This window comes from Podarcis tiliguerta, assembly GCF_965153285.1.
Source record: "Podarcis tiliguerta genome assembly, chromosome: 2".
Lineage (NCBI taxonomy): Eukaryota > Metazoa > Chordata > Lepidosauria > Squamata > Lacertidae > Podarcis > Podarcis tiliguerta.
The window spans coordinates 109,143,040-109,169,744 of record NC_139535.1 but is presented as its reverse complement, the minus strand read 5'-3'; the positions used below and the strand labels follow the sequence as shown (position 1 = coordinate 109,169,744).

The 26,705-nt window shown below is 49.2% G+C and overlaps 1 protein-coding gene and 1 long non-coding RNA gene across 2 annotated transcripts in view; both read right to left on the bottom strand.

Moving 5' to 3' along the window:
• Positions 1–26,705, bottom strand: part of MYG1 (MYG1 exonuclease) — a 225,535-nt gene that overhangs the window by 33,479 nt on the left and 165,351 nt on the right. The window lies entirely within an intron of this gene.
• LOC310671834 overlaps positions 1–26,705 on the bottom strand; it is an 80,495-nt gene that overhangs the window by 4,095 nt on the left and 49,695 nt on the right. The window contains exon 2 of the long non-coding RNA XR_014508241.1: positions 3,444–3,466. This is a non-coding gene — a long non-coding RNA (uncharacterized lncRNA). The remainder of the gene's footprint in view (positions 1–3,443; positions 3,467–26,705) is intronic.

Here is a 26,705-nt window from a genome sequence, read left to right as displayed (position 1 = left end):
AATACTGGGCAACAGAGACTAGTGGAGTGACTTAGTCTGTGCAAAGCAGTTTCCCCCCCCCAAAAAACCCAAACAACAGCAACCTTTTTTAATTGAGTTTCACATTGCACATTTAAATTCAAATTTTAACTTCATCATTTAGGATTCCCTCCACCCTTCCACAGTTACCATTTCCAATCTTTTTCAACTGCTTCACATATTTTCTCTATTTTTCTTAAATCATCAATTTTTCCTTAGTTTTCAGTTCATTACAAGCGTTACTCAAATCCTACCAAAGTCTTTAGTTGTTTACAGTGTTCTTTTAAGTACATTGTAAATTTTCCCTGTTCCTTCTTAAAGTTCCTCTCTTCCTGGTTTCTGATTTTCCCGGTCATTTTCATCATTTCCCGTAGTCCATCACCTTCATCAGCCATTCGTCTCTGGTCGGGACGATCTTCTTTTCATCTCTGGGCCAGTAGTATCCACGCTGCTGTCGGCGCATACATAAATACAGTCATACCTCATGTTACGTTTGCTTCATGATACGTTTTTTCAGGTTGCGTCCCGTGGCATCCCAGAACTACCGGAAAGGGTTACTTCCGGGTTTTGCCGCTTGCGCATGCGCAGAAGCGCTAAATCGTGCTTCGCGCATGTGCACAAGCACCAAATCATGCCGCGCACCTGTGCAGATGCGGCGCTTCAGGTTGTGGGCTTTTCATGTTGCAAACGCACCTCCGGAATGGATCCTGTTCGCAACCAGAGGTACCACTGTAATTGCTTCTGCTCCTTTGGTATCTCTGCACCTAAAAGGGCATCTGGTTTTTGCACAAACGTTATTTTAAACATTGTTTTCAACTCATTGTATATCATTTCCCAGAATGCTTTTGTTATCTTGCACGTCCACCACATGCGGTAGAACATGTATGCAAGGCAGTTCTTAAGCTCTTGATAGCTTTGCAGTGCCCAAAGGAAGCAACTCTTAGCTTTCTTGGTCTAGCTAAGCGCATAAACAAAGAAGGAGCATGTGCATACCAGCCAATCCCCCACAGAGGCGCATCACTCACAACCACTCGATTTTAGGCTGTTAACCTATGAACCTCCAACTCCCATCAGGCCCCGCCAGCATGGCCAATAGCTGGGGGGAGTTGTCATTCGATGGGAGTTGTCATTCGACAGCTTAGTAGCCACCCTTAACTCACAGAATATACCTGCACAGCTGGAGAAGCTGTTTGCAGTCATGTGCCCCTGAGCTCCTTCTCTGCAACGAGAGGCAGGGCAGAAAGCACACAGAGGAGGATTCGCTGTTGCAAACTGGGGGACCCTTTCCCGTTATTTGAAAAGGAGCCTGGGGGGGGTGGCAGGGAGGGAGGGAGAATGCCTGGTACTGGGGCTGTAACCACCAAAGGCTGGGCCGTGGGCAAGGCAGCGCCATTGGGCTCCGCCACTTGGTTCCAGCAATTTTGGTTAGAACCACAGAAATGCAGTTCCTGGATATATCAAGAGTCAGAACCCCTCCCCTGTGCTGCTGTTGGCAAGAGATACGCAGGGGGGTGCGGAGAGAGGCAGCCCTGAACCCAGTCACTTTAACTTTCTCTCTCGTGAGCACAGAGAGAGGACAAGGCCTCTCGCACATCTGGAGACCAAAGAACCGTCTAGAGAGGGAACACCTCTCCCAGGTTGGAGGCCCGTGGGAGGAATAGTCACTGTTGCTGAACACACAATGGAATTTAGATATATGCATCTTTAAAAGGACGGAGGGGAAATAGCTCTGCTGGTTAGCGTGTGGTGCTGATAACGTCAAGGTTGCAGGTTCGATTCCTATATGGGACAGCTGTATATTCTTGCATTGCAGGGGGTTGGACTAGATGACCCTCTGGGTCCCTTCTAGTGCTACAAAAACAGCACTAATTATTATTATGGCATAGGACGTTCCTATTTTCATTGGGTAAATATTGGAGGGTGCAGCCTAACCTCGGTTCCCGAACGCCTCCATTATTGTACGCTTCGGCTCCCGGACACCGAAAGCCCGGAAATAAATGCTCCAGTTTTTGAATGTTTTTTGGAACCCGAATGTCCGACACGACTTGAGGGCAAGAAGCTGTGGCAACCAATCGGAAGCTACGCCTCGGCTGTCGAATGTTTTGGAAGTCGAACGGTCTTCCAGAACATACAGTGGACGCTCGGGTGGCGAATGTGATCCGTGCATTCGCAACCCTCAGCGTTCGCAACCCTCAGCGGCGTGTCTGCGCATGCGTGGGTTGTGATTCGGCACTTCTGCGCATGCGCAAAGCGCAATTTAGTGCTTCGGCACATGCGTGGCTGCCAAAACCCGGAAGTAACCCAATCCTGTACTTTTGGGTTTCGGCGGGTCCGTACCCCCAAAAACCCGCAACCTGAAGCATCTGTAACCTGAGGTATGACTGTATTACGTTGGACAACCGAGGTTTGAGTGTATACTGAAATAGCCTTCTTGCTGCAAAGTTAGCTGAGCACTTCTTCGCTGCTGAGATCTCGCCATGCACGCTCCCTCCTCTTCCTCCTCGCCCCACACCATCACTGTCAGGCCCATCTTGGAGGCTTGAAGAGCAGGGAAATGTGCTTCCTTGAACGTGAAAGCTGAGATTCTTGGGATGCAGGGTTTTGCCCGCCTCCGCACCCCCCCGAAGCCCAGTACCTCATGGGAAGGGGCCTGGCTCTCGCTGACAGGCTCACAGAAGCAGCCCATTGTCAGAAGAAAGGGTGGAAAGCTGCCAAGGGAATGCTATCTTGCGAAAGGAAAGTTGCAAAGCGTTGGGATTAACACGCCGGAGAGGGACACGCACGTGCGGGAGTCTCTGCCTGTCAGCATGTGGCTTATAATTGCAGGCTTCGCTCTCTTCCTGACATCGGCACTCCTCTTAGCCGGCTGGCTCTCGATCCGATGTGTTACAGCGCGAGCGTGCCTCAGCTGGCGAAGGCAGCTTCGGATGAGAAGGGTGTCAAGCCTTTGATCGCATGGCATTCGTAAATAAATGCGGCGGCACTGCAGAAGGGCTAGAGAGGCTCAGGGGATTGCCACAGTCAGGGCCGGCCCTACCGTTAGGTAGAGTGAGGCAGCTGCCTCAGGCAGCAGATGCTGCAGGGTGAGCAGAAATGGGAAGACACCTGAGCATGTTACACAGACAAGCCTAATCTAGCCAGCATCTCTCGGATGTAGCGGAGGACGCTGCCCCTTTGACGGCGTTGAAGTACAACACAGCTGCTTGCCTTTTGCACATGGACTAGGGTTATCTTGCCCTGCACCTCAGGCAGCAAAATGTCTTGGGCTGGGCGGAATTGGTTGGTATGAGAAGGCATATATAATGTCTGATAAAGAGTCCCTATGGCCGGCTGAAGGTATTTTGTCGCCTGAGGTGGAAAAACACATGCCTTCCCTGAGTTTAGGTGCATGCACGACTGGACCTAATGGTCAGGGGTACCTTTACCTTTTTATGCTTTTTGTGCACTTCTACCCTCTATAGGAAGTTATGACACTAGCTCAGCTGGGTGCAAAGGAAGCAGGCAAGCATGCACCAATGTGAGAAACAGTGCTTTTGTGTGTCGGGTGGACCTCTAAATTTTTTTGGAACAAATAGGGGTCTGTCCGCCCCCCCCCCCCAAGGATGCAATGTCCCTTTATGCGGGCGGTCCTGGCTCCCCATGCAAATAGTTTGCCAAAATGCGCCTAGGTGTGCCTGGCCACACGGGGCAGGACAAAAGGCTGTAGACTCAGGAAACACTGTGTGTCAGGTGTGCACCTGGGCAGGTGTGCAGCAGCTAGTGAGAGGCTTGCTTGCCCCACCCCGCCCCACCCCCCTGCAACAACAGGCCCAGGACCCAAATACAGTAGGAGCAGAGCCAGGGCAAGTCAAGAGGCAGGAAGAGGGAAAGTGGCGTTTAATGCGAAACCCCCGTGCCAAGAGGAAATGATTTGATTTGCACAGCTTAGGGAAAGCTTCACATTTTGCCAGGGTAACTGACTAGCATGCACACAGTGTGATAGGAATTTTGAGGTCCTAGATATATGGTAATGTTCCTAAGCGTACCAACCAAGCACATACATAGATCAGCACAGGAAGGCCAATCTGGAACCATTTTGATTCCTAAACTGACCAAATCTTTTCTCTGCAAGGTCAAAATGGAAAAGCCTCCCCATTGTCTTTTCCTTCACAAATCCTGTCTTAAGGACACATTTAAGATATGAATAGGGTGTGAGCCTGTGACCTGGCCCAGGAACTAAGTACAAAAGAATGGCCAGGCTCCCCAGGCAATCCAATCAAGTAACCTGCCAGACAGGAGATAAACAACAACAGGAGAAAAAAAATTCTGTTTTAGACCGCCTTTTCTGTGATGTAGGTGTGATGTATCTGAGGGGTGGTCTTAGGTTACACCACTTTTGTGATGTATGTATGATGTTTCTGGGGGTGGTCTTGATCTACAGGGTGGAAATTTCAAAAGTCTTTATAAGGCCTTGCATGCCTTTTTCCTGGGTCCCTCCTCTCTCCTGTGAGTGAGGGGAGCACCCTGTTGCAACAGATCAATAAAGATCAAGCTTACTAGCTGCTTTGCTTCTCAATATTCTCTGGTTGGCCTCTGTTATTTTCTCCTACCAATAGGGAACCTGTGTAAGGACTCTATATGGGCTCTTTGATACCCCATAAGGGAAAAGGGCAATTTTTGTTTACAACAACAGAAGCACTCGTTTCTTTATAGCTACTCCACCCGCTCCAAGATACAGTGCATCTTGCTCTAGTGAGAAAGGCGGCGAGCAAACAACCTCTGTCAGTCGCTCAGGCACCATTGATGGGCAACCTCAAGATCTCCCTGTTCTCTCTTTGAATGCTGTTGATCTTTTAACTGGACTAGTTAGGCAGCCCTTGAAAGGGAAGAAAGCAGGGCTACTCTATCTTCCTTGCAAACATAAAAAAAAAAAAAGCCCAGAAAAACTGCAGGGAGAGAAAGTTCTGTCTCAGCCCTTTTGCTTAGTTGCTTTTCTATCTGCAGAGCATTTTTAACCTGGTGGGGAATTAAAACAGGAGTACCACTCATTCTGCCAGCTCAGCACTTTACTATGTTGTCGGCTTTGCTGCTGATATTGTGGCAGTTTAATGTATTTAATGTATTTTTTTCATTTAAAGTTGTGATCGTTACTCCCTTGCGATGGAGGGCGTCCAGTCCATCAGTGTTGGATTAAACCCTGTGGAGGCCCCTAGGCTAAGGTTACCAGACCTCCCCGTTTCCCGGGGACAGTCCCCAGATTTACAAATCAGTCCCCATAGAAAATTAATCGAAGTTGAAAAGTTTCCCTGGATTCATTGAAAAAAATCTGGTAACCTTATCCTAGGCCAGGGGTCGGCAACCCGCGGCTCCAGAGCTGCATGTGGCTCTTTTACACCTTTGCCGCGGCTCCGGGGCGGATACTAGCGAGGGGAGGAGGCGCATTGTGCGCCCCGACACTCCCCACTGTGGCGGGCGCTGTACTGGCTGTGACGCCGCATGGGGGCGGTGCGTGCGTTAGTCACGCACCGTCCTGACGTCACCTTCCCGCCCGCCCGCCCGCTACATTGTATGGGGCATGTACGCTGGTCACTGCATTGAAAGGGGGCAGGTACGCTGGTTACTGTTTTGAAGTGGAGTGAAGAACACACACCAAAAAAAAGGTAACTTGTGAATTTAACGTTATTTCTATGAGGAGGAGTAATTCTGAGGGGTCAAACAAAGAAATAATTTTTAAAAAGTGACAAAAAAGTTATTTTTATAATGACGAGTTTTGCGGCTCCCAGGTTTTTTTTCTTCGGAAACGGGTCCAAGTGGCTCTTTTTGTCTTAAAGGTTGCAGACCCCTGCCTTAGGCGGTTGAAATCTCAGGGGAGTGGGGCTTGCAAATTATCTCCTAATATGTTTTTTTTTAACCACCCATTAATAAAATAAACTAATTTCATTACACAAAACAACCATTAATGTTATTAAACAAATTGACATACAGTGGTACCTCGGAAGGCGAACGGAATCCGTTCCGGAAGTCCATTTGACTTCCAAAACCAAGGCGGGGCTTCCGATTGGCTGCAGCAAGCTCCTGCAGCCAATCGGAAGCCGCGGAAGTCGCATAAGATGTTCAGGTTCCAAAGAACGTTTGCAAACTAGAACACTCACTTCTGGGTTTGAGGAGTTCGGAATCCAAGGTATGACTGTGTTATGTTATTGAACATAATTGTATTGTCATTTTCTTTCAAGATCAAATCAATATTATTTTGATCTAAAAGGTCCATAGGCCTATTTGTTCATCCAGCACCAATTTCCATGTTTTGGAACAGAAATACTTCAACTAATAATGAAATATATGCCTCCACATTCAGTTGCATGGGTGGAGGCCAAGTTCAAAGGATGGCATTCATGCTCATCAGAGAGGCTGTGTGCTTCCAGAGCGAGGCCTTCAGTGCAAATTCTGCTGGGCATCTGGTTTAGAGGTCAGTCTGATGTTACAGAGGTCAGCGGAAGGATGGCAATTTGCCCTCCTGAGGACAGTTTAGGACTTGGGTCAGGAAATTTTCTCAGCAGCGGGGCCGGTCCACTGTCCCTCAGACCTTGTGGGGGGGCCGGACTATATTGGTTTTTTTGGGGGGGGAGGGGAAAACGAATTCCTATGCCCCGCAAATAACCCAGAGATGCATTTTAAATAAAAGCACACATTCTACTCCTGTAAAAACACCAGGCAGGCGCAACAAATAAACCAGAGATGCATTTTAAATAAAAGCACACATTCTACTCATGTAAAAACACGTTGATTCCCAGACCGTCCATGGGCCGGATTTAGAAGGCGATTGGGCCTGATCTGGCCCCCGGGCCTTAGTTTGCCTACCCATGGTTTAGGTTAAGTCCAGCTAAGCCACTGTGAAAGCAAAATGAGTTCCGCAAGTGCAACAGAACTCCCCCTTCTTTCCATCTCCTCCTCTGCTCTCCCTGCACCCCCTCAAATCTCTGGATTTTCCACCATCCCTCCAGAGCAGAATTTTTTTGGGGGAGGGCACATAGAAGGAGGAGAGAGAAGGGAAGTTCTATAGTGCAGACAAAAGTTATTCTGCTTTCACCCTGACTTAGCTGGATTCAGTCCTCTTTGTGTATGTGTGTACACATAAAAACACATTTTAAAAGCCATAGAATGTTAATCGGCCAAAGGCCTGGCTATAAGAAAACATGTCCACTTGGCACCTGAAGATATGTAATAAAGTTGCCAGGCAGGCCTCCCTGGGGAGAACATTCCAGAAACAGGGAGCCACCACAGAAAAGGCCCATCCTTGTGTTGCCACCCTCTGGACCTCTCGTGGAGGAGATCAATGAGGAAGGGCCTCAGAACATGATCACAGGGTCTGGGTTGGTTCATAAGAGGAGAGGCAGTCTTTGAGGTTGTGTGGTCTTGAGCCATTTAAGGCTTTATAGGGTAGAATCTACACACTACAAGTTACAGGGAACCAGGCAGAGGGCCTTCTCGGTAGTGGCACTCGCCCTGTGGAATGCCCTCCCACCAGATGTCAAAGAGAACAACTACTACCAGACTTTTAGAAGACATCTGAAGGCAGCCCTGTTTAGGGAAGCTTTTAATGTTTAGTGGACTACTGTATTTTAATATTTTGATGGAAGCTTCCCAGAGTGGCTGGGGAAACCCAGCCAGAAGGGCGGGTTTAAATAAATAAATTATTATTATTATTATTATTATTATTATTATTATTATTACATATAAAAAAGTTGTGGAAATGCTTTTGTAAAAAGCGTTTTGAAAAATGCATTAAATTTGGCACAGTTCACTTTCGCCATCTAGTGTCACATTTGTATACTGCACTCTACAACACATTTTATTTGCAGCTGCGTAGCAGAGTCCTAGGCACAGCTGTCAACTTTCCCCTTTTTTAAGGGAAATTCCCTTATTCCGAATAGGATTCCTCGCAAGAAAAAGGGAAAAGTTGACAGCTATGGTCCTAGGTCAAAAACAGCACTTTGAATTGGGCCCAGAAACTAATTGGCAGACAGTGCAGTTGGGCCAGGCTCAGCGTAATACGCTCAGACTGTCTTACCCCTGTGAGCAACCAGACTGCTGAATTCTGCACCAGCTGAAGTTTCTGAACCGTCTTCAGAGGCAGCCCTACATATAACGTGTTGCAGTAATCTAACCTTGAGGTTACCAGAGCGTAGACAACAGTAGTTAGGCTAAGAAACCACAGGCATTTCTCCTGGGCATGGTTGGCCAATTGGTGTTAAAGAAGGATAGAACTTTCTTTATGTATGCTACAACGGCAGCAAGAATACTTATTGTGAAGTATTGGAAGACACAAGAAATACCCACTCTGGAAGAATGGCAGATGAAGGTGATGGACTACATGGAATTGGCGGAAATGACTGGCGGAATCCGAGACCAGGGAGAAGGGTCAGTGGAAGAAGATTGGAAGAAATTTAAAGACTATTTACAGAAACACTGTAAAATTAATGAATGTTAGAATGATGCTGGATTGAAGTTAAGTGGGATTTTTTAGCAGCAATGTTAAGGAATATGTAAAAATGGATTGTTAACAGGTGATAATTTAAAGATATAATATATTAAGACAAAAGATTAAGATAAAACTAAAGAGGGAAAGGATTTGCTGAATTAACCAACTGAACTGGAATGCAAGAAAGGGAGGTGTGAGGAGGTCAGGGAAACAAGTAAATGAAAGATATGATATGGAAAGATTGATTTGTTTTTAACGGTTTCTATTTTGCATTTTCTTTCTTTTTTACTCTTTTTTGTTAACTTTCTATATTTTCTTGTTTTTTTCTTCTTTTTTTTAATTTTTGTAATATATTGAAAACTTTAATAAATATCTTTAAAAAAAAAAAACAGTAGTTAGGCTATCCCTGTCCAGATAGGGGTGCAGCTGGGCCACCAGCCAAAGCTGATGGAAGGCACTCCAGGCCACTGAGGCACCTGAGCCTCAAGTGACAGCAAAGCATCCAGAAGTATCCCCAAACCGGGTACCCGCTCCTACCCTCCCCGCCTGCAGCAAGGCTACAAGCAGAGAGAAAGTGCACATGCAGAGATTTTTGTTACATGTGAAGCTCCTTTCCACATGCTTTTACAAAGAAGCTGCTACAAGAATTCTAAGGTCAAATATAAATGAAATGTTCATAAATGTACAAGGCAAATACATACATAAGTATATAAACCATGTGTCTGAAATAGTATAGGAGAGCAATCCTGAAGCCATTTTGACTCTCCCAATGACCTCAGATATTCCTCCGCAGTAAGGGAGGGAAATGGGGAAAGCCTTCCCATTGTCTTTTCACTTACAAATCCTGCCTTAAGGGCATATTTGTTTATGAATAGGGTGAGCCTGTGACCTGGATTCAGGAGCTAAAGTATTCACCATCACAAAAGAATGGCCAGGCTGCCCAGGTAAAGCAATCAGTGACCATTGTCAGGTATCCTGGCAGACAGGATTTCTGCTGTAGACAGCCTCTTTCTGTGGTGTATGTATGATGTTTTAGGGGGGTGGTCTTGAGCTACAGGGTGGGCAATTTCAAAAGTCTATATAAGGGCTTGCACACCATTGTTCTGGGTTCTCTCCTTCCTCCTGCCTGTGGGGAGTGGGGACCCTGTTGCAGCAGTAATAATAATAATAATAATAATAATAATAATAATAATAATAATAATTTATTTATATCCCACCCATGTGGCTGAGTTTCTTCAGCCACTCTGGGCGGCTCCCAATCGAGTGTTAAAAACAAAAGAGCATTAAATATTAAAAACTTCCCTAAACAGGGCTGCCTTCAAATGTCTTTTAAAGATAGGACAGCTGCTTATTTCCTTCACATCTGAAGGGAGGGTGTTCCACAGGGCAGGCACCACTACTGAGAAGGCCCTCTGTCTGGTTCCCTGTAACCTTACTTCTCGCAGGGAGGGAACCACCAGAAGGCCCTCGGAGCTGGACCTCCGTGTCCAGGCAGAACGATGGGGGTGGAGACGCTCCTTCAGGTATACAGGACCGAGGCCGTTTAGGGCTTTAAAGGTCAGCACCAACACTTTGAATTGTGCTCGGAAACGTACTGGGAGCCAATGCAGCTTTCTCAGGACCGGTGTTTTGTGGTCCTGGCGGTCACTCCCAGTCACCAGTCTAGCTGCCGCATTCTGGATTAATTGCAGTTTTCGGGTCACCTTCAAAGATACCCCATGTAGAGCGCATTGCAGTAGTCCAAGCGGGAAATAACTAGAGAATGCACCACTCTGGCAAGACAGTCTGCGGGCAGGTAGGGTCTCAGCCTGCGTACCAGGTGGAGCAGGTAGACTGCTGCCCTGGACACAGAATTAACCTGAGCCTCCATGGACAGCTGTGAGTCCAAAGTGACTCCCAGGAAACGTACTGGGAGCCAATGCAGATCTCTCAGGACCAGTGTTATGTGGTCCCAGCGGCCACTCCCAGTCACCAGTCTACCTGCCGCAGTTTGGATTAATTGCAATACTGGACTCGGGTGGCGCTGTGGGTTAAACCATAGAACCTAGGACTTGCCGATCAGAAGGTCAGCGGTTTGAATCCCCGCGACGGAGTGAGCTCCCGTTGCTCGGTCCCTGCTCCTGCCAACCTAGCAGTTCGAAAGCACGTCAAAGTGCAAGTAGATAAATAGGTACTGCTCTGGCGGGAAGGTAAACGGCGTTTCCGTGCGCTGCTCTGGTTCGCCAGAAGTGGCTTAGTCATGCTGGCCACATGACCCAGAAGCTGTACGCCGGCTCCCTCGGCCAATAAAGCGAGATGAGCGCCGCAACCCCAGAGTTGGTCACGACTGGACCTAATGGTCAGGGGTCCCTTTACCTTTTTACTTTCTATTACAATAAAGATCAGGCTTACTAGCCGCTTTGCTTCTCAGTATACTCTGTTATTTTCTCCTACCGATAGGGAACCCACTTAAAGGATTCTATATGGCCTCTTGGGTCCCCCATAAGGGAAAAGGAGCAGGGATTTTTTCTTATAACAATGCCATAAAAAGGTAAAGGTAAAGGTACCCCTGCCTGTACGGGCCAGTCTTGACAGACTCTAGGGTTGTGCGCCCATCTCACTCAAGAGGCCGGGGGCCAGCGCTGTCCAGAGACACTTCCGGGTCACGTGGCCAGCGTGACATCGCTGCTCTGGCGAGCCAGAGCCGCACACGGAAACGCCGTTTACCTTCCCGCTGGTAAGCGGTCCCTATTTATCTACTTGCACCCGGGGGTGCTTTCGAACTGCTAGGTTGACAGGCGCTGGGACCGAACAACAGGAGCGCACCCCGCTGCGGGGATTCAAACCGCCGGTCGGCAAGCCCTAGGCGCTGAGGCTTTTACCCACAGCGCCACCCGCATCCCTATGCCATAGCAGCAGATAATCCCAGTTCCTAAGAATGCGGATGGCAGTAGGTCCTTTAACCCTTTCAACTGAGCTGCTTGGATGTTGTAGTCATCTCTCTCTACCCCCACCCACTCCAGTCCCCCCCCCCCCACCTTGCTGCGTATGCAGCTTCTTGTGCACGGGGACCGTGGCTTTGATGAGGTCTTGCAACCACAGCTCAATCACTGCCACATGACGTCTGCGATGGGGGTGGGGTGGGGGCCGCGAGCCAGACCCGGAGTGCCTCCGCTTACCCCGGTGTCGCTTCTCATGTGGCTTGCAGAAGCCTGGCCCGGCCGCCTCTCTTTGGAGCCTGCAATTAGGGAACCATTCTCAGCATGCGGTGAACCCTGAGATGGGGCTGAATGAGTGTGGCTTGGAAGCCTTTTTTGGGTGGGGGGGGGGTGGAGAGAGAGAGAGAGATTGCCTCAGCTCTAACTGACATGATCTCACTTCTGCTCCCCCTGTGTGTTCGCACCTTTTGAAAGCTGATGGCCCTAAGTGTGTCGAATGCACAAAAGAATTGCAGCGCATTTAAAATCTGTAGCTAGTTTGTGAGAGATTGGAACGCAGTGCATACCCTCCCACATTTATCTGATGAAAACAGGGACATCCGATTCCTTAATAATAATAATATCCCAACCGTCTGACTGGATTACCCCAGCCACTCTAGGCAGCTTCCAACATATATAAAAAATATAACACATTAAACATTTTATAAACTTCCTTATACAAGGCTGCCTTCAGATGACTCGGGTCCATACTCTCCAACATTTATCCGATGAAAATAGGAACATCCTAAGGAAAAGTGAGGGATGCAGATGGCGCTGTGGGTTAAACCACAGAGCCTAGGACTTGCCGATCAGAAGGTCAGCGGTTCGAATCCCCGCGACGGGGTGAGCTCCCTTTGCTCGGTCCCTGCTCCTGCCAACCTAGCAGTTCGAAAGCATGTCAAAGTGCAAGTAGATAAATAGGTACCGCTCCGTCGGGAAGGTAAATGGCGTTTCCGTACGCTGCTCTGGTTCGCCAGAAGCTGCTTAATAATGCTAGCCACATGTATGCTATACGCCGGCTCCCTCGGCCAATAAAGCGAGATGAGCACAACAAACCCCAGAGTCGGTCACGACTGGACCTAATGGTCAGGGGTCCCTTTACCTTTAAGGAAAAGTGGGACATTCTGGAATCAGCTCAGAAACCGGGACGGCTTCTGTAAATCTGGGACTGTCCCTGGAAAACAGGGACACTTGGAGGGTCTGTCAGTGGAGTCAATCCCCCACCCTTTTAATGTAGGGCTTCTCAGGAGAAAGTGCAGCTCTAAGGTGTCTTTTCAGGGGCACCTTTTGTGAAAGAAATTTTGGGAGGGAAATTAGGCTTCTGTGTGAATGGTGGCAAATGCCAGCCTTTTCTGGAGCTCAGTGTTTTGGGGATGTTTTTACACATATATCATTTGACTTTTCTGTACTCAGTGACTGGCGGCTGAATGTGTGAAATGACGCCACTGAAACGCATTGTACCTCAGGTGCTGTGAAAGTCTTTTCTGCCGTATTGGATCAGCAACAGCCAAGTCATGCAAGTCATCCCCTGACATTGGCAGATATTATTCTGTGACTCAGCTCAGTGTCTTTCCCTCATACATCCTAATTCTCCTGAGCAACCCTTTTGAATGACTCCATCATCTTGTCAGCTGGCAGCAGATGGCATACCAGGTTGTTAGCAGATCTTGATGGTTCTCCTTGAAATGTTTCCATCCTGGCTTATCATTAGGACAACGTGTAACTAAGACCTTGAATCTGAGTTTGCACATCTCCTCCTCCCTCCCCAATCATTTTCCTTTTGTGCTGTTTTTAGATTGCGAACTTGAGGGCAGCAGCCACCTTCCCCCTCGGCAAAACTCTCTGTAGAAGGGTCTGTCGCTGAGACAGATGATTTCAGGGCAGGTAAAAAGGACGAAGGAAAATAAGTATTTCTTCACACAACAGGTGGGTGTTTGGGTTGGCAAGCAGAGTGGGGAGGGGCAGCAGCCTCTAGTTTTGCCATTAATTGTAATGATTTTATCTGTTTAATAATAGTAATAATTTATAGACTGGCCTATATGCCAAAATGCCCCCCCCCAAAAAAAATGCATTTTGCATTGCAGTGTTTCCCTAGGACCTTTTGGTGAAAAGCAGGTAAGAAATCCAGCAAAATAAAGAAGTGGGTTATGGCATCTTCTCCAGGAGGAAAAAGAGTTTGGTTTACTTTTTTCGTTTGGAGAAAAATATGTTTAAATAGGATAGATGTACAAGAAATTATAAAGGGTGTGGAGAAAGGGTATATATATAGAAATGCACCCTCCTTCTCTCATAATACTAGACTGTCAGTTGCCCAATGAAACTAGTATGGGGGGAATCATAGAGTTGTAGAGTTGTAAGGGACCACGAGGATCATCTAGTCCAACCCCCTGCAATGCAGGAATCAAGAGTCTCATGCTCTGCTGACTGAGCCATCCAGTGAGCAGCAGCCGTGCGGCTGCTAACTATGAAATGCACTGCCGTAAGCTGCAGTGCTGGCCGCTGGGTGAGATGCCTTTCATAGGGCTGTCAGTTAGGCATTATGATTTCATTGAGCCTCCATATTCGGAGGCAGTGTACACAGGGCAGTCTTAAGCATATCCAGCGCTCCCTCCCTTTCCCAGAATTTAGAACTCGGGGCCCAACTTGCGGACCACCTTGTAGCCCCGGGAGTCACCGCCCATGAAAGACGCCGCCGATGTGGTGGACGCGGCGCAGCTGGCCAGACCGCTGGAACCCCGTGCTCGCTTGCGAGGCTCCGGGGCGCCTCCTCCGCTGCCTGACGACAGCTCACTGCTGGCGCTCTCGCTGCTGCCCAGCAGCCCAAAGGCCTGAGGAGCAGGGGGCAGTTGCCACGCTTCCGCCTGTGCCCCGGGGATTGGTGGTGGTGGTGGGGCAGTGGGCACCGGTGACACGGAGGAGGAGGAGGAGAAGAAGAAGAGGAGGAAGAGGAGGAGGAGGAGGAGTTTGGATTTGATATCCCGCTTTATCACTACCCGAAGGAGTCTCAAAGCGGCTAACATTCTCCTTTCCCTTCCTCCCCCACAACAAACACTCTGTGAGGTGAGTGGGGCTGAGAGACTTCAGAGAAGTGTGACTGGCCCAAGGTCACCCAGCAGCTGCATGTGGAGGAGCGGAAACGCGAACCCGGTTCACCAGATTACAAGTCTACCGCTCTTAACCACTACACCACACTCCTTTCACCGCTGCTCCCGCCGCTTCCTCAGGCGACGACGACAGCAGCTCGCGGGTGGTGGCTGAGGGGATTCCCGTGGCCTAGGGATAGGAAGCAGTGGAGGTGGAGGAGGCGGCCCGTCTTTGACCGCCGCCTCAGAGTCGAGGAGTGGCTCCTTGTCCGCCGCCGCCCATGCTGCCACCACAGAGCACTTGTGGGAGCAGCGCCAATGCGCCTGCCCGCAGAGGGAGGCGGGCCGAGGAGGGTAGGAAGGAAAGATAGTTGGCAGGGTGCAGCTGGCAGTGTGCCAGTAAAGCCGCACAGCTCCCCCACTCACTGGGGCGCCCCTAGAGGCCGGCGCCCTGGCGCAACGAGCCACTAAGCCCTATGGGAAAGATGGCTCTGAGTGTACATCTGAATAACAGTTGCAGTTTGAGGAGGGGGGTTGTTGCCTTCTGGCTTCCCAGAGACATTTGGCTGACCCCTATTGGAAACAGGATGCTAGGCAAGATGGATCCTTGAGTTTGCATGTTTTCAGGAAGAACAGGCAGAGGATGAGAGAGGTGGTGCCATTCAAGGTGAGTTGAATTTTCGCCAGTGGAATGACAGTCTGAGGTCACAGCCACGCCTTACATTTATAGTGCTCTTTCCACCTCAACAGTCATGACTTCCCCCCAAAAATCCTGGAAGCTATAGTTTACCCTGCACAGAACTATAATTCGCAGCACCCTTAACAAACTCCCCCCTCCCTCTACTGTATCAGAAAAGGAAAATTTACGAGCTCCCAAAGCAGATATATCAGTCTGGTACTTGAAAGAATCTGTATCGTTGTTACCCATAAAGGAAATAAAGTCTTAAGGAAATAAAGTTTTAAGAGTGCTTTAAATGTACGGTTTGGGTGTGACCCGAGTCGCTTTAGCTCACTTCGGCCCCCAAAGCAGCCTGCAGTGTGTTTGCTGAGGTAAATCCTCAGTATTCCCCTACCCCCTCCATTCCTCCTTCCGTCCAAGACTGAGGAGCCAGGATGAGCTCTGCTTCTGACTTCTCCTCAGAGGGAGAGATTCTGTCTCCACAGCGGCTACGCTGAACAGCCAAGCATCTCCTCCTGCGCTGCCATCTCTCTCCCAGCTTCTAAGTCTCATAAATCTCCCTGAGCTTTATTTAAATAACTGGAAAGTGAAGCGAAGCCCTTTGTTCAGAAAATAGCTGTGTGGAGCAGCCCGGGTGCAGATAATGAGCCGGGGAGCTATATTGGTCAGTAACATTCGCCGAACTTTCCATATTTATATTCCAAAGCTAATTATGGTTTGTGTGTTCACTCAAAATGATGATTCATCTAAACCAAGCCTAGGCCACAGAGCGATGGCAGGACCAACACAGAAAAGGGACTGCCCTGGCTTCTCCACCAAAAAAAGAAACATACCCCCTGCTTCCCCTCCCCACCCACTCCCAGGTCTGCACAATAAACACACCCACTTCAACACAGCCTGCTCACCAGTTTCCTTGCGCTGAAAATTAAAAGGGTCCCAGGATTTGAAGGAGGATAAGACAGATAAATAACAGCAATTCGATAACATTTTATGTTGGGTGCCCCAAACAACTTGCATATATTATCTCAATCTGTACAATAACCCTGCAAGGTAGGTTTGGTGTCCATATTATAAAGGTGAGGAGCTGAGACTAAGAAGAGCAGTTTTTCAAAGATAACATGAACGCCCGAGATAATATTTGGACAAGCTCTCCCCCCCCCCCCCATTTAAGCATTTCCCCAAAATCTATCTATCAGCTCAGATGAACCTCTGTCATAGGACCTCTGTCTTCGAAGGATTTATTTTCAATCGGCTCCCACAAAACCATCCAGCCACAGCTTCCAAGCATCTTGTCAGTGTGTTCGGGGCCGAGTCGGTGTGGCCATCCATCAGCAGATAGAGCTGAGTGTCATCAGCATATTGGTGACAGCCCAGCCCAAAGCTCCGGATAATCTGGGCAAGGGGGCGCATAAAGATGTTAAAAAGCATCGGGGAGAGAATTGCGCCCTGCGGCACTCCACACACCAAGGAGTGGCGCAACGACATTTCCCTCCCTAGTGCCACCCACTGTCCCCGACCAGAGATAAAAGAGCACAGCCAGTTACGGGCTATGCCCTGTATCCCCACGTCTGCGAGGCAGTGGTCCAGAAGATCATGATCGACCTTGTCAAAGGCTGCTGACAAATCTAAAAGGATCAGCAGTCCTGACCCGCCTCGATCCAGTTGTCTACGGAGATCATCTGTTAGGGAACCAGAGCCGTCTCTTGATGTTGTCAAGGTGCTTTTGAGAGTCCTGTAAAACAGTGGGAACTGTTATTCATCAATTGATATTGCTCCTGTAAGCTTGTTCACATGTTATACTGAATATATGTGCAAGCTGTCACCACACACACTGACGTTCTTTCTTTGCACAGCTCAGCTACTGTGTACACAGCCACACAGACTGCACACTCCTTAAACTTGACCTGCGAACAACTGCCCAAGTGTGCAGCTCAAGTATCTGTGTGCACAGTTTGTACGCTTACTGAAGGCAACGTGGGAACGCCCTTCCGGTCAGAGCTGCTTCGTAAGCGCACCCAGAGCTCTGCAGCCTCTCTCCATGTGCCTTCTGAACCAAGGCTGGAACCCTGCAAACACCCCAAGCTGGAGGACAGCGAGAGCCAATGCAAAGGGACAGAAATAACTTCAGTGGTGCATGGCTTTGTGGCCAACGTTTGCAATCTGCCAGGTTGGCATGGGGAGGGCTGGGTGGGTCTCACCCACTCCCCGTGGTGACCACACAGCCTGCAAAACAAGAAAGGAACAGAGAGGAGCTTGCCCAGCCCTGCGCTCAAAGGTATTTTTAGCCCCAGGCCTTGGTGCTAATTAGACAGTAGGTCAGAGGGAATCAGGGAAGGGGAGCAAACCACAAAGTTCCAAAGCCCAGCTTCCAGAACTTCGGAGGCTGCATCCAACCTACTGACGGACAAGTGTGGCAGCCTATGAAAACGCACCTCTGCAAAGCACAGGGAGCTGGTGAATCTGTCCTGGGCGTTGGTGGATGCTGAGGCTGTTTTTTGAGTGTGCAATGGTTTGTGCCTGCATCCTGAGCACATGAGATGCTGCAGCCCAATGAAGTGGTGGTTCAGAACAGGGAGGGGGAGAACATAAGACTCCCAGTGTCTGCTAGGCCAGCCTGGGCTCTGGAGCCGGCCTCCAAAACACCCATGGCGCTAGGGCGGTCAGCTCCCGAGAGAGAGAGAGAGAGAGGGAGCTGTTCAAGGCCTATCAGTTGCCCACGTTTCTACTTTTATTTCCAGAGGTTACACGGGAGAATAGGAGGCATGTAAAAAAAGGAACGCTTTTTAAAAAAGCAACAGGGCTCTGCTTGTTAATTAAAGAGGGAGTTGAGCCAGAGGTTTTGGAGAAAGATCCGAGCCAGCTCTGGCCAAACCATCTGCGGATTTGCCATGGGAGAGGCAAAAAGGGATACATTAGTAAAAAGCAAACAAAAAGACTCAGTGTGGTCTGGTGGTCAGTCGCCCCCCTGGCCCTAGGCCCACGAAGTCCGACTTTATGGCTTTGCCCCTACCCTCCGGGTTGACTTGGGGGCTGCCTATTCTGCCTCCTGTGCCAGAGGACACACAGCCACAATTTAGGCTGTGTGTCCACCCATATGACTTGACAAGCGCACACTGGTTTTGTGCGTCAGTCATAGTCAAACCATGAAAAAGGCAAAGGCCTTTGGGGACATGGTAAAGAATGAAATAAAGGGAAAAAATTAAGCGACTTCCCTAATCTTTCCTGCTGGGGATACTAGACAGCAAAACCCCAAAGGAAGCCTTAACTTTGGTATTTATGTATGTGACTACAGTGGCAAAGATTATCTATGCACAGAAATGGAAGGGGGAGAGAAGGCCCTCAAAGGAAGAATGGTTGGTGAAAATCTTGGAATATGCAGAGATGGCAAAATTGACAGCATTGATAAAATGTAGAAACTTTTAAAGGAGACTGGAAACGCTTTCTAATCTATCTAAAATGTTATTTTCCATATGCGAAGACCACAGTGGGGTTTGAAGCGCAAGAAAACAGCAGAATATATTACAGAAGATGAAATTAGATAAGACGCAATTGTACACAGTTTGAGTTATAAACATCAATGTTGGGTAAGTGGGAAGTCACTAGTTTTCTTGAACTGGAATATAATCGTCGAGTAACAAATGTAACTTTCTCTATGGAAAAAAAAGAATAAAATATTATTACTAAAAAAAAACCTGCAAGGGACTACACATTGCAATGTGCATCATCATGATCTCAGTATCACAGAATCATAGAATTGGAACACTTGCAACTTCCTCAGGTGGAATCACTGAAGTGCAGCACTTGATGGTGTTGTCATCTCCCATCAAACTGCCTTTGCAAGGTTCAAATGCTCCCAAAAGCAGATAAAGGAATTGGGGGTCCAGTGAGGTGTAGGGCATAGAGCACAGTGGTGGGAACACAGCTTCCCAGGCCTATCTCTCTGACTCCCAAGATTCCTACCCAGGCCATGTACCCTCCCAAGCCTCACCACCGCCCACCAACCCTTGGGTGTTTTCACCTGGCTGGAATGGATCCATGAACTCTAATAATGCTTCTCACTTGCCTGGATGGCGAACAGAGACAACTGTGGTGGCGAGTGCAAAGAAACCAGCCTACTGTTGTTGTTGTTGTTGTTTAGTCGTTTAGTCATGTCCGCCTCTTCGTGACCCCATGGACCAGAGCATGCCAGGCACTCCTGTCTTCCACTGCCTCCTGCAGTTTGGTCAAACTCATGCTGGTAGCTTCAAGAACACTGTCCAACCATCTCGTCCTCTGTCGTCCCCAACATCAGGGTCTTTTCTAGGGAGTCTTCTGTTCTCATGAGGTGGCCAAAGTTCAGCTTCAGGAACTGTCCTTCTAGGGAGCACTCAGGGCTGATTTCCTTCAGGTTTGATCTTCTTGCAGTCCATGGGACTCTCAAGAGTCTCCTCCAGCACCATAATTCCAAAGCATCAATTCTTCAGCGATCAGCCTTCTTTATGGTCCAGCTCTCACTTCCATACATCACTACTGGGAAAACCATTGCTTTAACTGCACGGACCTTTGTTGGCAAGGTGATGTCTCTGCTTTTTAAGATGCTGTCTAGGTTTGTCATTGCTTTTCTCCCAAGCAGCAGGCGTCTTTTAATTTCGTGGCCTCTGTCACCATCTGCAGTGATCATGGAGCCCAAGAAAGTAAAATCTCTCACTGCCTCCATTTCTTCCTCAAATGGGAAAAGCCACATTGGTTGCAGACCCTCCAAGTGCCCCTATTTTCCAGGGGCAGTCCCAGGATTACGTCCATTTCTGATTTGATCCCGGAATGTCCCGCTTTTCCTTAGGATGTCCCTATTTTCATCAGAGAAATGTTGGACGGTATGGAATTATGCGACCCTCAAGCCATGGAGAGAAGTAACTATGCAACCTTTAGAAGACATCGGAAGGTAGCCCTGAATAGGGAAGTTTTTTTAAAAAAATATTTAATGTTTTATTCTGTTTTAATGTATGTTGGAAGCTGCCCAGAGTGGCTGGGGCAACCCAATAAGATGTGTGGGGTATAAATAGTAAAATTATCATTATGGAATGGGACACCCCTATTTTCATCGGAGAAATGCTGGAGGGTATATGGTTGCCACACCCATTCCCCCCCCCCCACCAGCCCAGGCCTGGCATGTGGCCCCTGGAAGCCAATATGGCCCTCGGGTAAAGAATCGTCCCGGTTTAGGTTGTTAGAGGACCAAAAAAGGACGGCTTTGCACAGCCAGTGCCTTTGAGCGTCTCTTGTGTGTGCTGTTCATGCGCACAAGTTGACGGGCTGTACCGATCTAGTCCTCTGGGTCAGAGGGCAAATGTGCGCTTCTTTGTTTACAACTTAAGCCCTGGCCCAGGGCTGTAGGTGAACCGCCTTAAGCTCCTTCAGGGATCCTGTCAGCTCCCACACGGTGCCTTTGCGTGCGTCCTTGCAGGAAGCCCTTTGCGGACCGAAGTTATTCTTCCTCTCCTTCGCCTCTGGCACCCTCCCTCGCCCGGTATTTCTGTCCTTGCTCCAGCAGGGAAGAAAGCGATGGGAGGTAGCTTCCACATGCTTGTGGCCTTCCCCATCCCCTCCGCTGCTGAGCTGTCTGGAGCCCAGTGGCAGCTGGCAAAGGCAAGTGGGGCTTCGGGTGGAGCGAGCGGCCGCCACAGCCCACACACCCATTAGAGGAGCTTATTTCAGGGCCTCTGACCACAAGGGAAACATCCGGGGCTGAGGGAGGCTCCTTGGACGACCAGGGATTGGCCTTTTTCGGAGAAAGAGGGAGAGAGAATGCAAGAGAGCCGAAGGGGTGTGCATGAGGACAGGCAGGCAAAAAAAGATGCAGGGATTAAACAAGATGGAGGCAGCCTGCATCTCACACCGGGCAGATTTGTATGGCCATACAATGCTTTTCAGTCTGGACAATCAACTACGAAACCCAAAACTTTTAGTCTAAGGGCTGAACTAGACTAGGAGTGATTTGTATGGCCAGATAAGACTTTTTAGTACGGATAATTAACCCCCAAACCCAAAATGTTTAGTCTTAAGTGCTGAACTAGGCGTCATGTCACACACTTCTTTGTATTCAATGTGCAAGTTGTTTCCCCCTAAAAATGCACGTGGGTGGGAGGGGGGAATTAATAATTGGTGGGGCTAGAGCAGGCATGGAAGGGGGAGGAATTACCCCTCCTGCTTTGGTCGGGGGGGGGGGGGAATCCCACCTCTGAATCTCGTCTTAGAATTGGGAGGAAATTCCCTGTTGACGCAGTCCAGAAGAGCTCCATGCCTTTTAGAGTCAATCAAGCAGCAGCCCCGGAGGTATTTTTTATCTGGCCTCTGATGGCCCACCCACCAAATTTTAATCACCTTTCCCCCACCCCCTCAAAAAATAAAAAGTTTGCACATAAAGAAAAGGCGGAAATGGAAACAGAGGCACCATCCTAATGTTCGATGTTACATCCTTTGCTTGAGCTGTGTACACACGTAACCAGTTTGTAGCACAAAAATATAGGGTGCCCCCCCCATCCAGAATTGTTCCTGCTCATCCTCAATGTGCTGCTTTCAATCTAGATTGATTCTAAATCTTGCTGTCCGCAAGGGGTGGGATGGGGATACTGGATACACCATGGGTCAGCAAACTAAGGCCCGGGGCCCGGATGCGGCCCAATCGCCTTCTAAATCCGGCCTGCGGACTGTCCGGGAATCAGTGTGTTTTTACATGAGTAGAATGTGTCCTTTTATTTAAAAAGCATCTCTGGTTTATTTGTGAGGCATAGGAATTCGTTTATCCCCCCCCCCCCAAAATATAGTCTGACCCCCCACAAGGTCTGAGGGACAGTGGACTGGCCCCCTGCTGAAAAAGTTTGAAAACCCTCTGATTTGTTAAGGTATCCACAATTTTCCTCCCTTTATTTGCCCTGGGTGAATGAAGAAGAAAGGGGGGGGGGAGAGACTGTGACCTTGGACAACATCACTGGGCAGGAATGGACACACACACTGAAATATACTCGGAGTCGAGAGCGGATTTCATGCTCTTTATTCAACTCATAGTGGTAAGGAGAAATGGAAGTTCCCCCAGGAAGTCTGCTTTATATACATTATTTACACAATGGGCTGCACGTGATTGGCTAATTCCGGGATTCTCCTGTAGGCCTATCAGGTTGCAGATTCACTTCCACCTGGAGCTGGATTGGGCGGCTCCTGTAGACCAATCAGACTGCTGCATTCTGGATCCTATTGTTCGAGGGCCAATCAGACTGCTTCATTTTGGATCCTATTCAACTCAGTACATAACACACACACACACACACACACACACACACACACACATACACATACACACACACCCCTTGCTGGTATCACCTGCATCTGTTTTCAAATGGACACACTGCAGGGGAATGCAGAATCAATCTGCAACGAACTTTTATTATCAGAATGAAACCAGTTTATCGGCTCCCACATCTCCATAGCAGATTTTCTTTGTGTGTGCTCACATGCAAAGACACACACTTCGGGGGGCAACGTTCTGTTCCCTGCCCCCCCCCTAATAATTTGCTTCTCTTTGCCATATTCTCTTTCCCATCCTGCCCGGTGCCTTGTGGCTTCCACGCTCCCCTCTACCCATCCCAGGAGCCTTTCTTACTCCCCACCCCCCAACTCCTTCCCCTAAACACACACATACACACACAGCAACCTCTGCACATGGAACTCATTCTACAGTTTATTTTGCTTCCTCTTTGAAGGAGAAGCGCCTGTTCGGGCGAGGAGCTCCCTCAGATCTTTAGCCCCTAGGGGTAAGATGGTTGGAGGTAGCCCCTCCTACACACACACACACACACAGAGAGAGAGAGAGAGAGAGAGAGAGAGAGAGAGAGGAATAACCCCATCATAGTCTTCCTATGATTTCTAGGATTGCTTCAACAGTGTAAGGCTGCAGACATACAACAGCTCTTAAAAGAGGCATGGCATGTGATTGTTCCTAATTTATTTATAATTTTAATATTTCTTGCAGACCACTCAGAGGTGTTGCTACAATCAAGTGGCATACAATTTTATTTTTAAAAAATAAAAGTAAATATCAGGGGCATATGGGTGGCGCTGTGGGTTAAACCACAGAGCCTAGGACTTGCCGATCAGAAGGTCGGCGGTTCGAATCCCCGCGACGGGGTGAGCTCCCGTTGCTCGGTCCCTGCTCCTGCCCACCTAGCAGTTCAAAAGCACGTCGAAGTGCAAGGAAATAAATAGGCTCTGGCGGGAAGGTAAACAGCGTTTCTGTGCGTGCTCTGGTTCGCCAGAAGCGGCTTCGTCATGCTGGCCACATGACCCGGAAGCTGTACGTCAGCTCCCTCGGCCAATAAAGCGAGAGGAGCACTCCAACCCCAGAGTCGTCCGCGACTGGACCTAATGGTCAGGGGTCCCTTTACCTTTACCTAAATATCAGGGGCAAGGAATTTGTGGTGTCCCAGATGTTTGCTGGACTACAGTTCTCATCATCCCTGAAGCGCCAGCCTTGCTGGCTGGGGTGGATGGGAAATGAAGTCCAATCCGAGCTGGAGGGCCTCAGGTTCCCCATTCCTGATGTAGATGCCTGTGTCTTTTGCCCTACTATCACTTCTGGTCAAACAGGTTTTCCAAGTTTTTAAAGCATCACAAAAGCCTGAAAAACCTGTTGGCAAGAGAAAACATCAAGACCAGTGTACACAAGCAGCAATGCCCACTACAGGCCCCCATCCAACTTTATGGAGAAGGTGCTGTCTGCCTGCAATTTAAGAGCTGCGTCAGCTGTGGGGAGAAGAGCTAAGATCTCTGAGTGATGCGCCTGCTTTGCAGGGCTACATATACCAATGTCATCCTTGTTTGGAAATCTGGTCCCCCGTGTTTATTAATCACAACTCTTGAAGGCTAAGCAGGGTCCCTAAGCCATCGGCGTTTTAGGACTTTGACCAGGGACTGGGCTGACAGTTGTTTATTTCTCAAAGTCGCTGGGCTAGAGTCAGCTGCAGATTTTGCACCAACAATTGATGCCTCCTCAGGTTTCCTAGGTAAAGGTAAAGGGACCTCTGACCATTAGGTCCAGTCGTGACCGACTCTGGGGTTGCGGCGCTCATTTCGCTTTATTGGCCGAGGGAGCTGGCATACAGCTTCCGGGTCATGTGGCCAGCATGACTAAGCCACTTCTGGCAAACCAGAGCAGCGCATGGAAACGCCGTTTACCTTCCCGCTGGAGTGGTACCTATTTATCTACTTGCACTTTGACATGTTTTCGAGCTGCTAGGTTGGCAGGAGCAGGGACCGAGCAACGGGAGCTCACCCCGTCGTGGGGATTCGAGCCACCAACCTTCCGATCAGCAAGTCCTAGGCTCTGTGGTTTAACCCACAGCACCACCCGAGTCCCATGTCAGGTTTCCTCCCCACCCCCAAATCATCAATGTTGTTGTTGGCGTCCTTCTTTTCTCGAGAGCAACGCTATTTTTCTGGAAAAGAGGTACCAGAATTCACCATGAATGCCTTCCTCATTCTCTTAGATTGGCAATGGCCCCACTTGAGAGGTACCAGAACTGATTTCCTGTGAGTTCCCGCTGGGAAAAAAAGCTCTGTTTGAGAGACTGCTGCCTTTGCAGCACTAAAGTGACTTCCCTGGGGTGCAGCCTTCATAGTGTGTATGGGCTGCCCAGCCGACAAGACCCCCTTTTGCCCTCGCTCATGTGGTCCAAGGGAAAGCAGAGCAATATGTTTGGCTGCAGGAGTTGCTGGAAGCAGGAGTACAAGGCGCCATCCAACCATCTTAGGGACTCTACTCCGGATTCATGTAGGTTTTACTCCTTTTCTTCCCCCGAAGATATCCTGCAAGGCAGCGGAGGTATAGGGTCAGTTTTCCTTCTCTTAGATGGGCTACCTTCCCAAGTTGATGAGCCCCCATCGCCCCCGCACCTCCCTCTACAAGTTTCTACATGTGCAGAAACTGCCTATTGGCTGTTGTACCCACTATTGGTTTTGTCTGCTCAATCCACCATAGTGTGGCCTGGGACTCTGGCTCAGACTCAGAGCCAGAGGAGTCTCAGTCCACACCGGACCCTTTGCCTCAGACAGCAGCTGAACCTAGTCTAGGGCCTGTTTCTGAAGAGCCCCAGTCTGCACAGGTTCCCCTGCAACAAGCACCAGCTGGGCCGAGTCAGGGGCCTGAGCCTGCCCTGGCTCCAGATGCGGGGATTACCTCGTTGCCTTCAGCTGGGCAATCACAGCTGCTCCACTACCAGTTGGGTCAGGGGAGGCTGAGGCGGCCTCTGGGTCTAGTAACCCACCGACATCTCCTGAGCTGCAGAGACTGAGGTCTGAGAGAAGGAGAGACCTGAGTACTTGCAGGAGGCGAGCTCGCCTTTGGGCGAGACAGGGAGGTGAGTCACCCAGGGATCAGGACTGGCCATTTTGCCAGAACCTGCCTGAGACCCTGTGCCCGACCTAGCCTGGTTTCCTGCCTCGTGTCCTGCCTTGGCTCTGTCGGACTGACTCCTCGCAGAACCCTTGGATTCGGGACCGGACCTGGACTGCATTGCTCGGGTTACCCCCAGGCCCAGCACACAGAACTTGTCTTCACATGCAGGGGAAATCTCTAACTCACCAAGGGTTTGAGACCCATCAGGTACCTGCACCTGGTTTAGCCAGCCAGTCAAAGCTGTTCCAGGACTGTGGCTGCCGTAACATGCTGACAGCTTCTAGGATCCACAGGTGAGAGCTGAGTGCAGGGTGGGGACTGAAGGTGGACAAACTACCCCAAAAGGAGCACAAGGTGTCCCCTACCAGAAGTACTACCCGTCCCTAGGCCATGCAACAGTGGATGCTGGTCCATTAGGAGTAGGTGCTGGTCGAAAGCTCAGCGATAGCGGGTGACTCTGCCTGCCATGGGCTCTCTGGCTCCACCTACTGTTGGCCTCCATGCCTTCCACCCATCCAGAAACCCACATACCTGTACATCACCTTGAGCTCTTTGGAGGAAAGGTGGGGTATAAAAAGAACAATACTAATGCACAGGATTCCACCCTCTTGTCTGCAGGAGCTCTGCACACATATGATGGCATGTACAAACCCCACACTGGCTGTGGAATATAGATTTAAAGTTTACAGCATGTTATACATTGAAAGAAAGTGATATGAGAATAATGTATAGAAGGTATTTGTCTCCTAGTAAAGGTAAAGGGACCCCTGACCATTAGGTCCAGTTGTGGCCAACTCTGGGGTTGCGGCGCTCATCTCACTTTATTGGCCGAGGGAGCCGGCGTACAGCTTCCGGGTCATGTGGCCAGCAAGACTAAGCCACTTCTGGCGAACCAGAGCAGCACACGGAAATGCCGTTTACCTTCCCGCCAGAGCAGTACCTATTTATCTACTTGCACTTTGACATGCTTTCGAACTGCTAGGTTGGCGGGAGCAGGGGACAAGAAACGGGAGCTCACCCCGTCGTGGGGATTCGAACCGCAAACCTTCTGATCGGCAAGTTCTAGGCTCTGTGGTTTAACCCA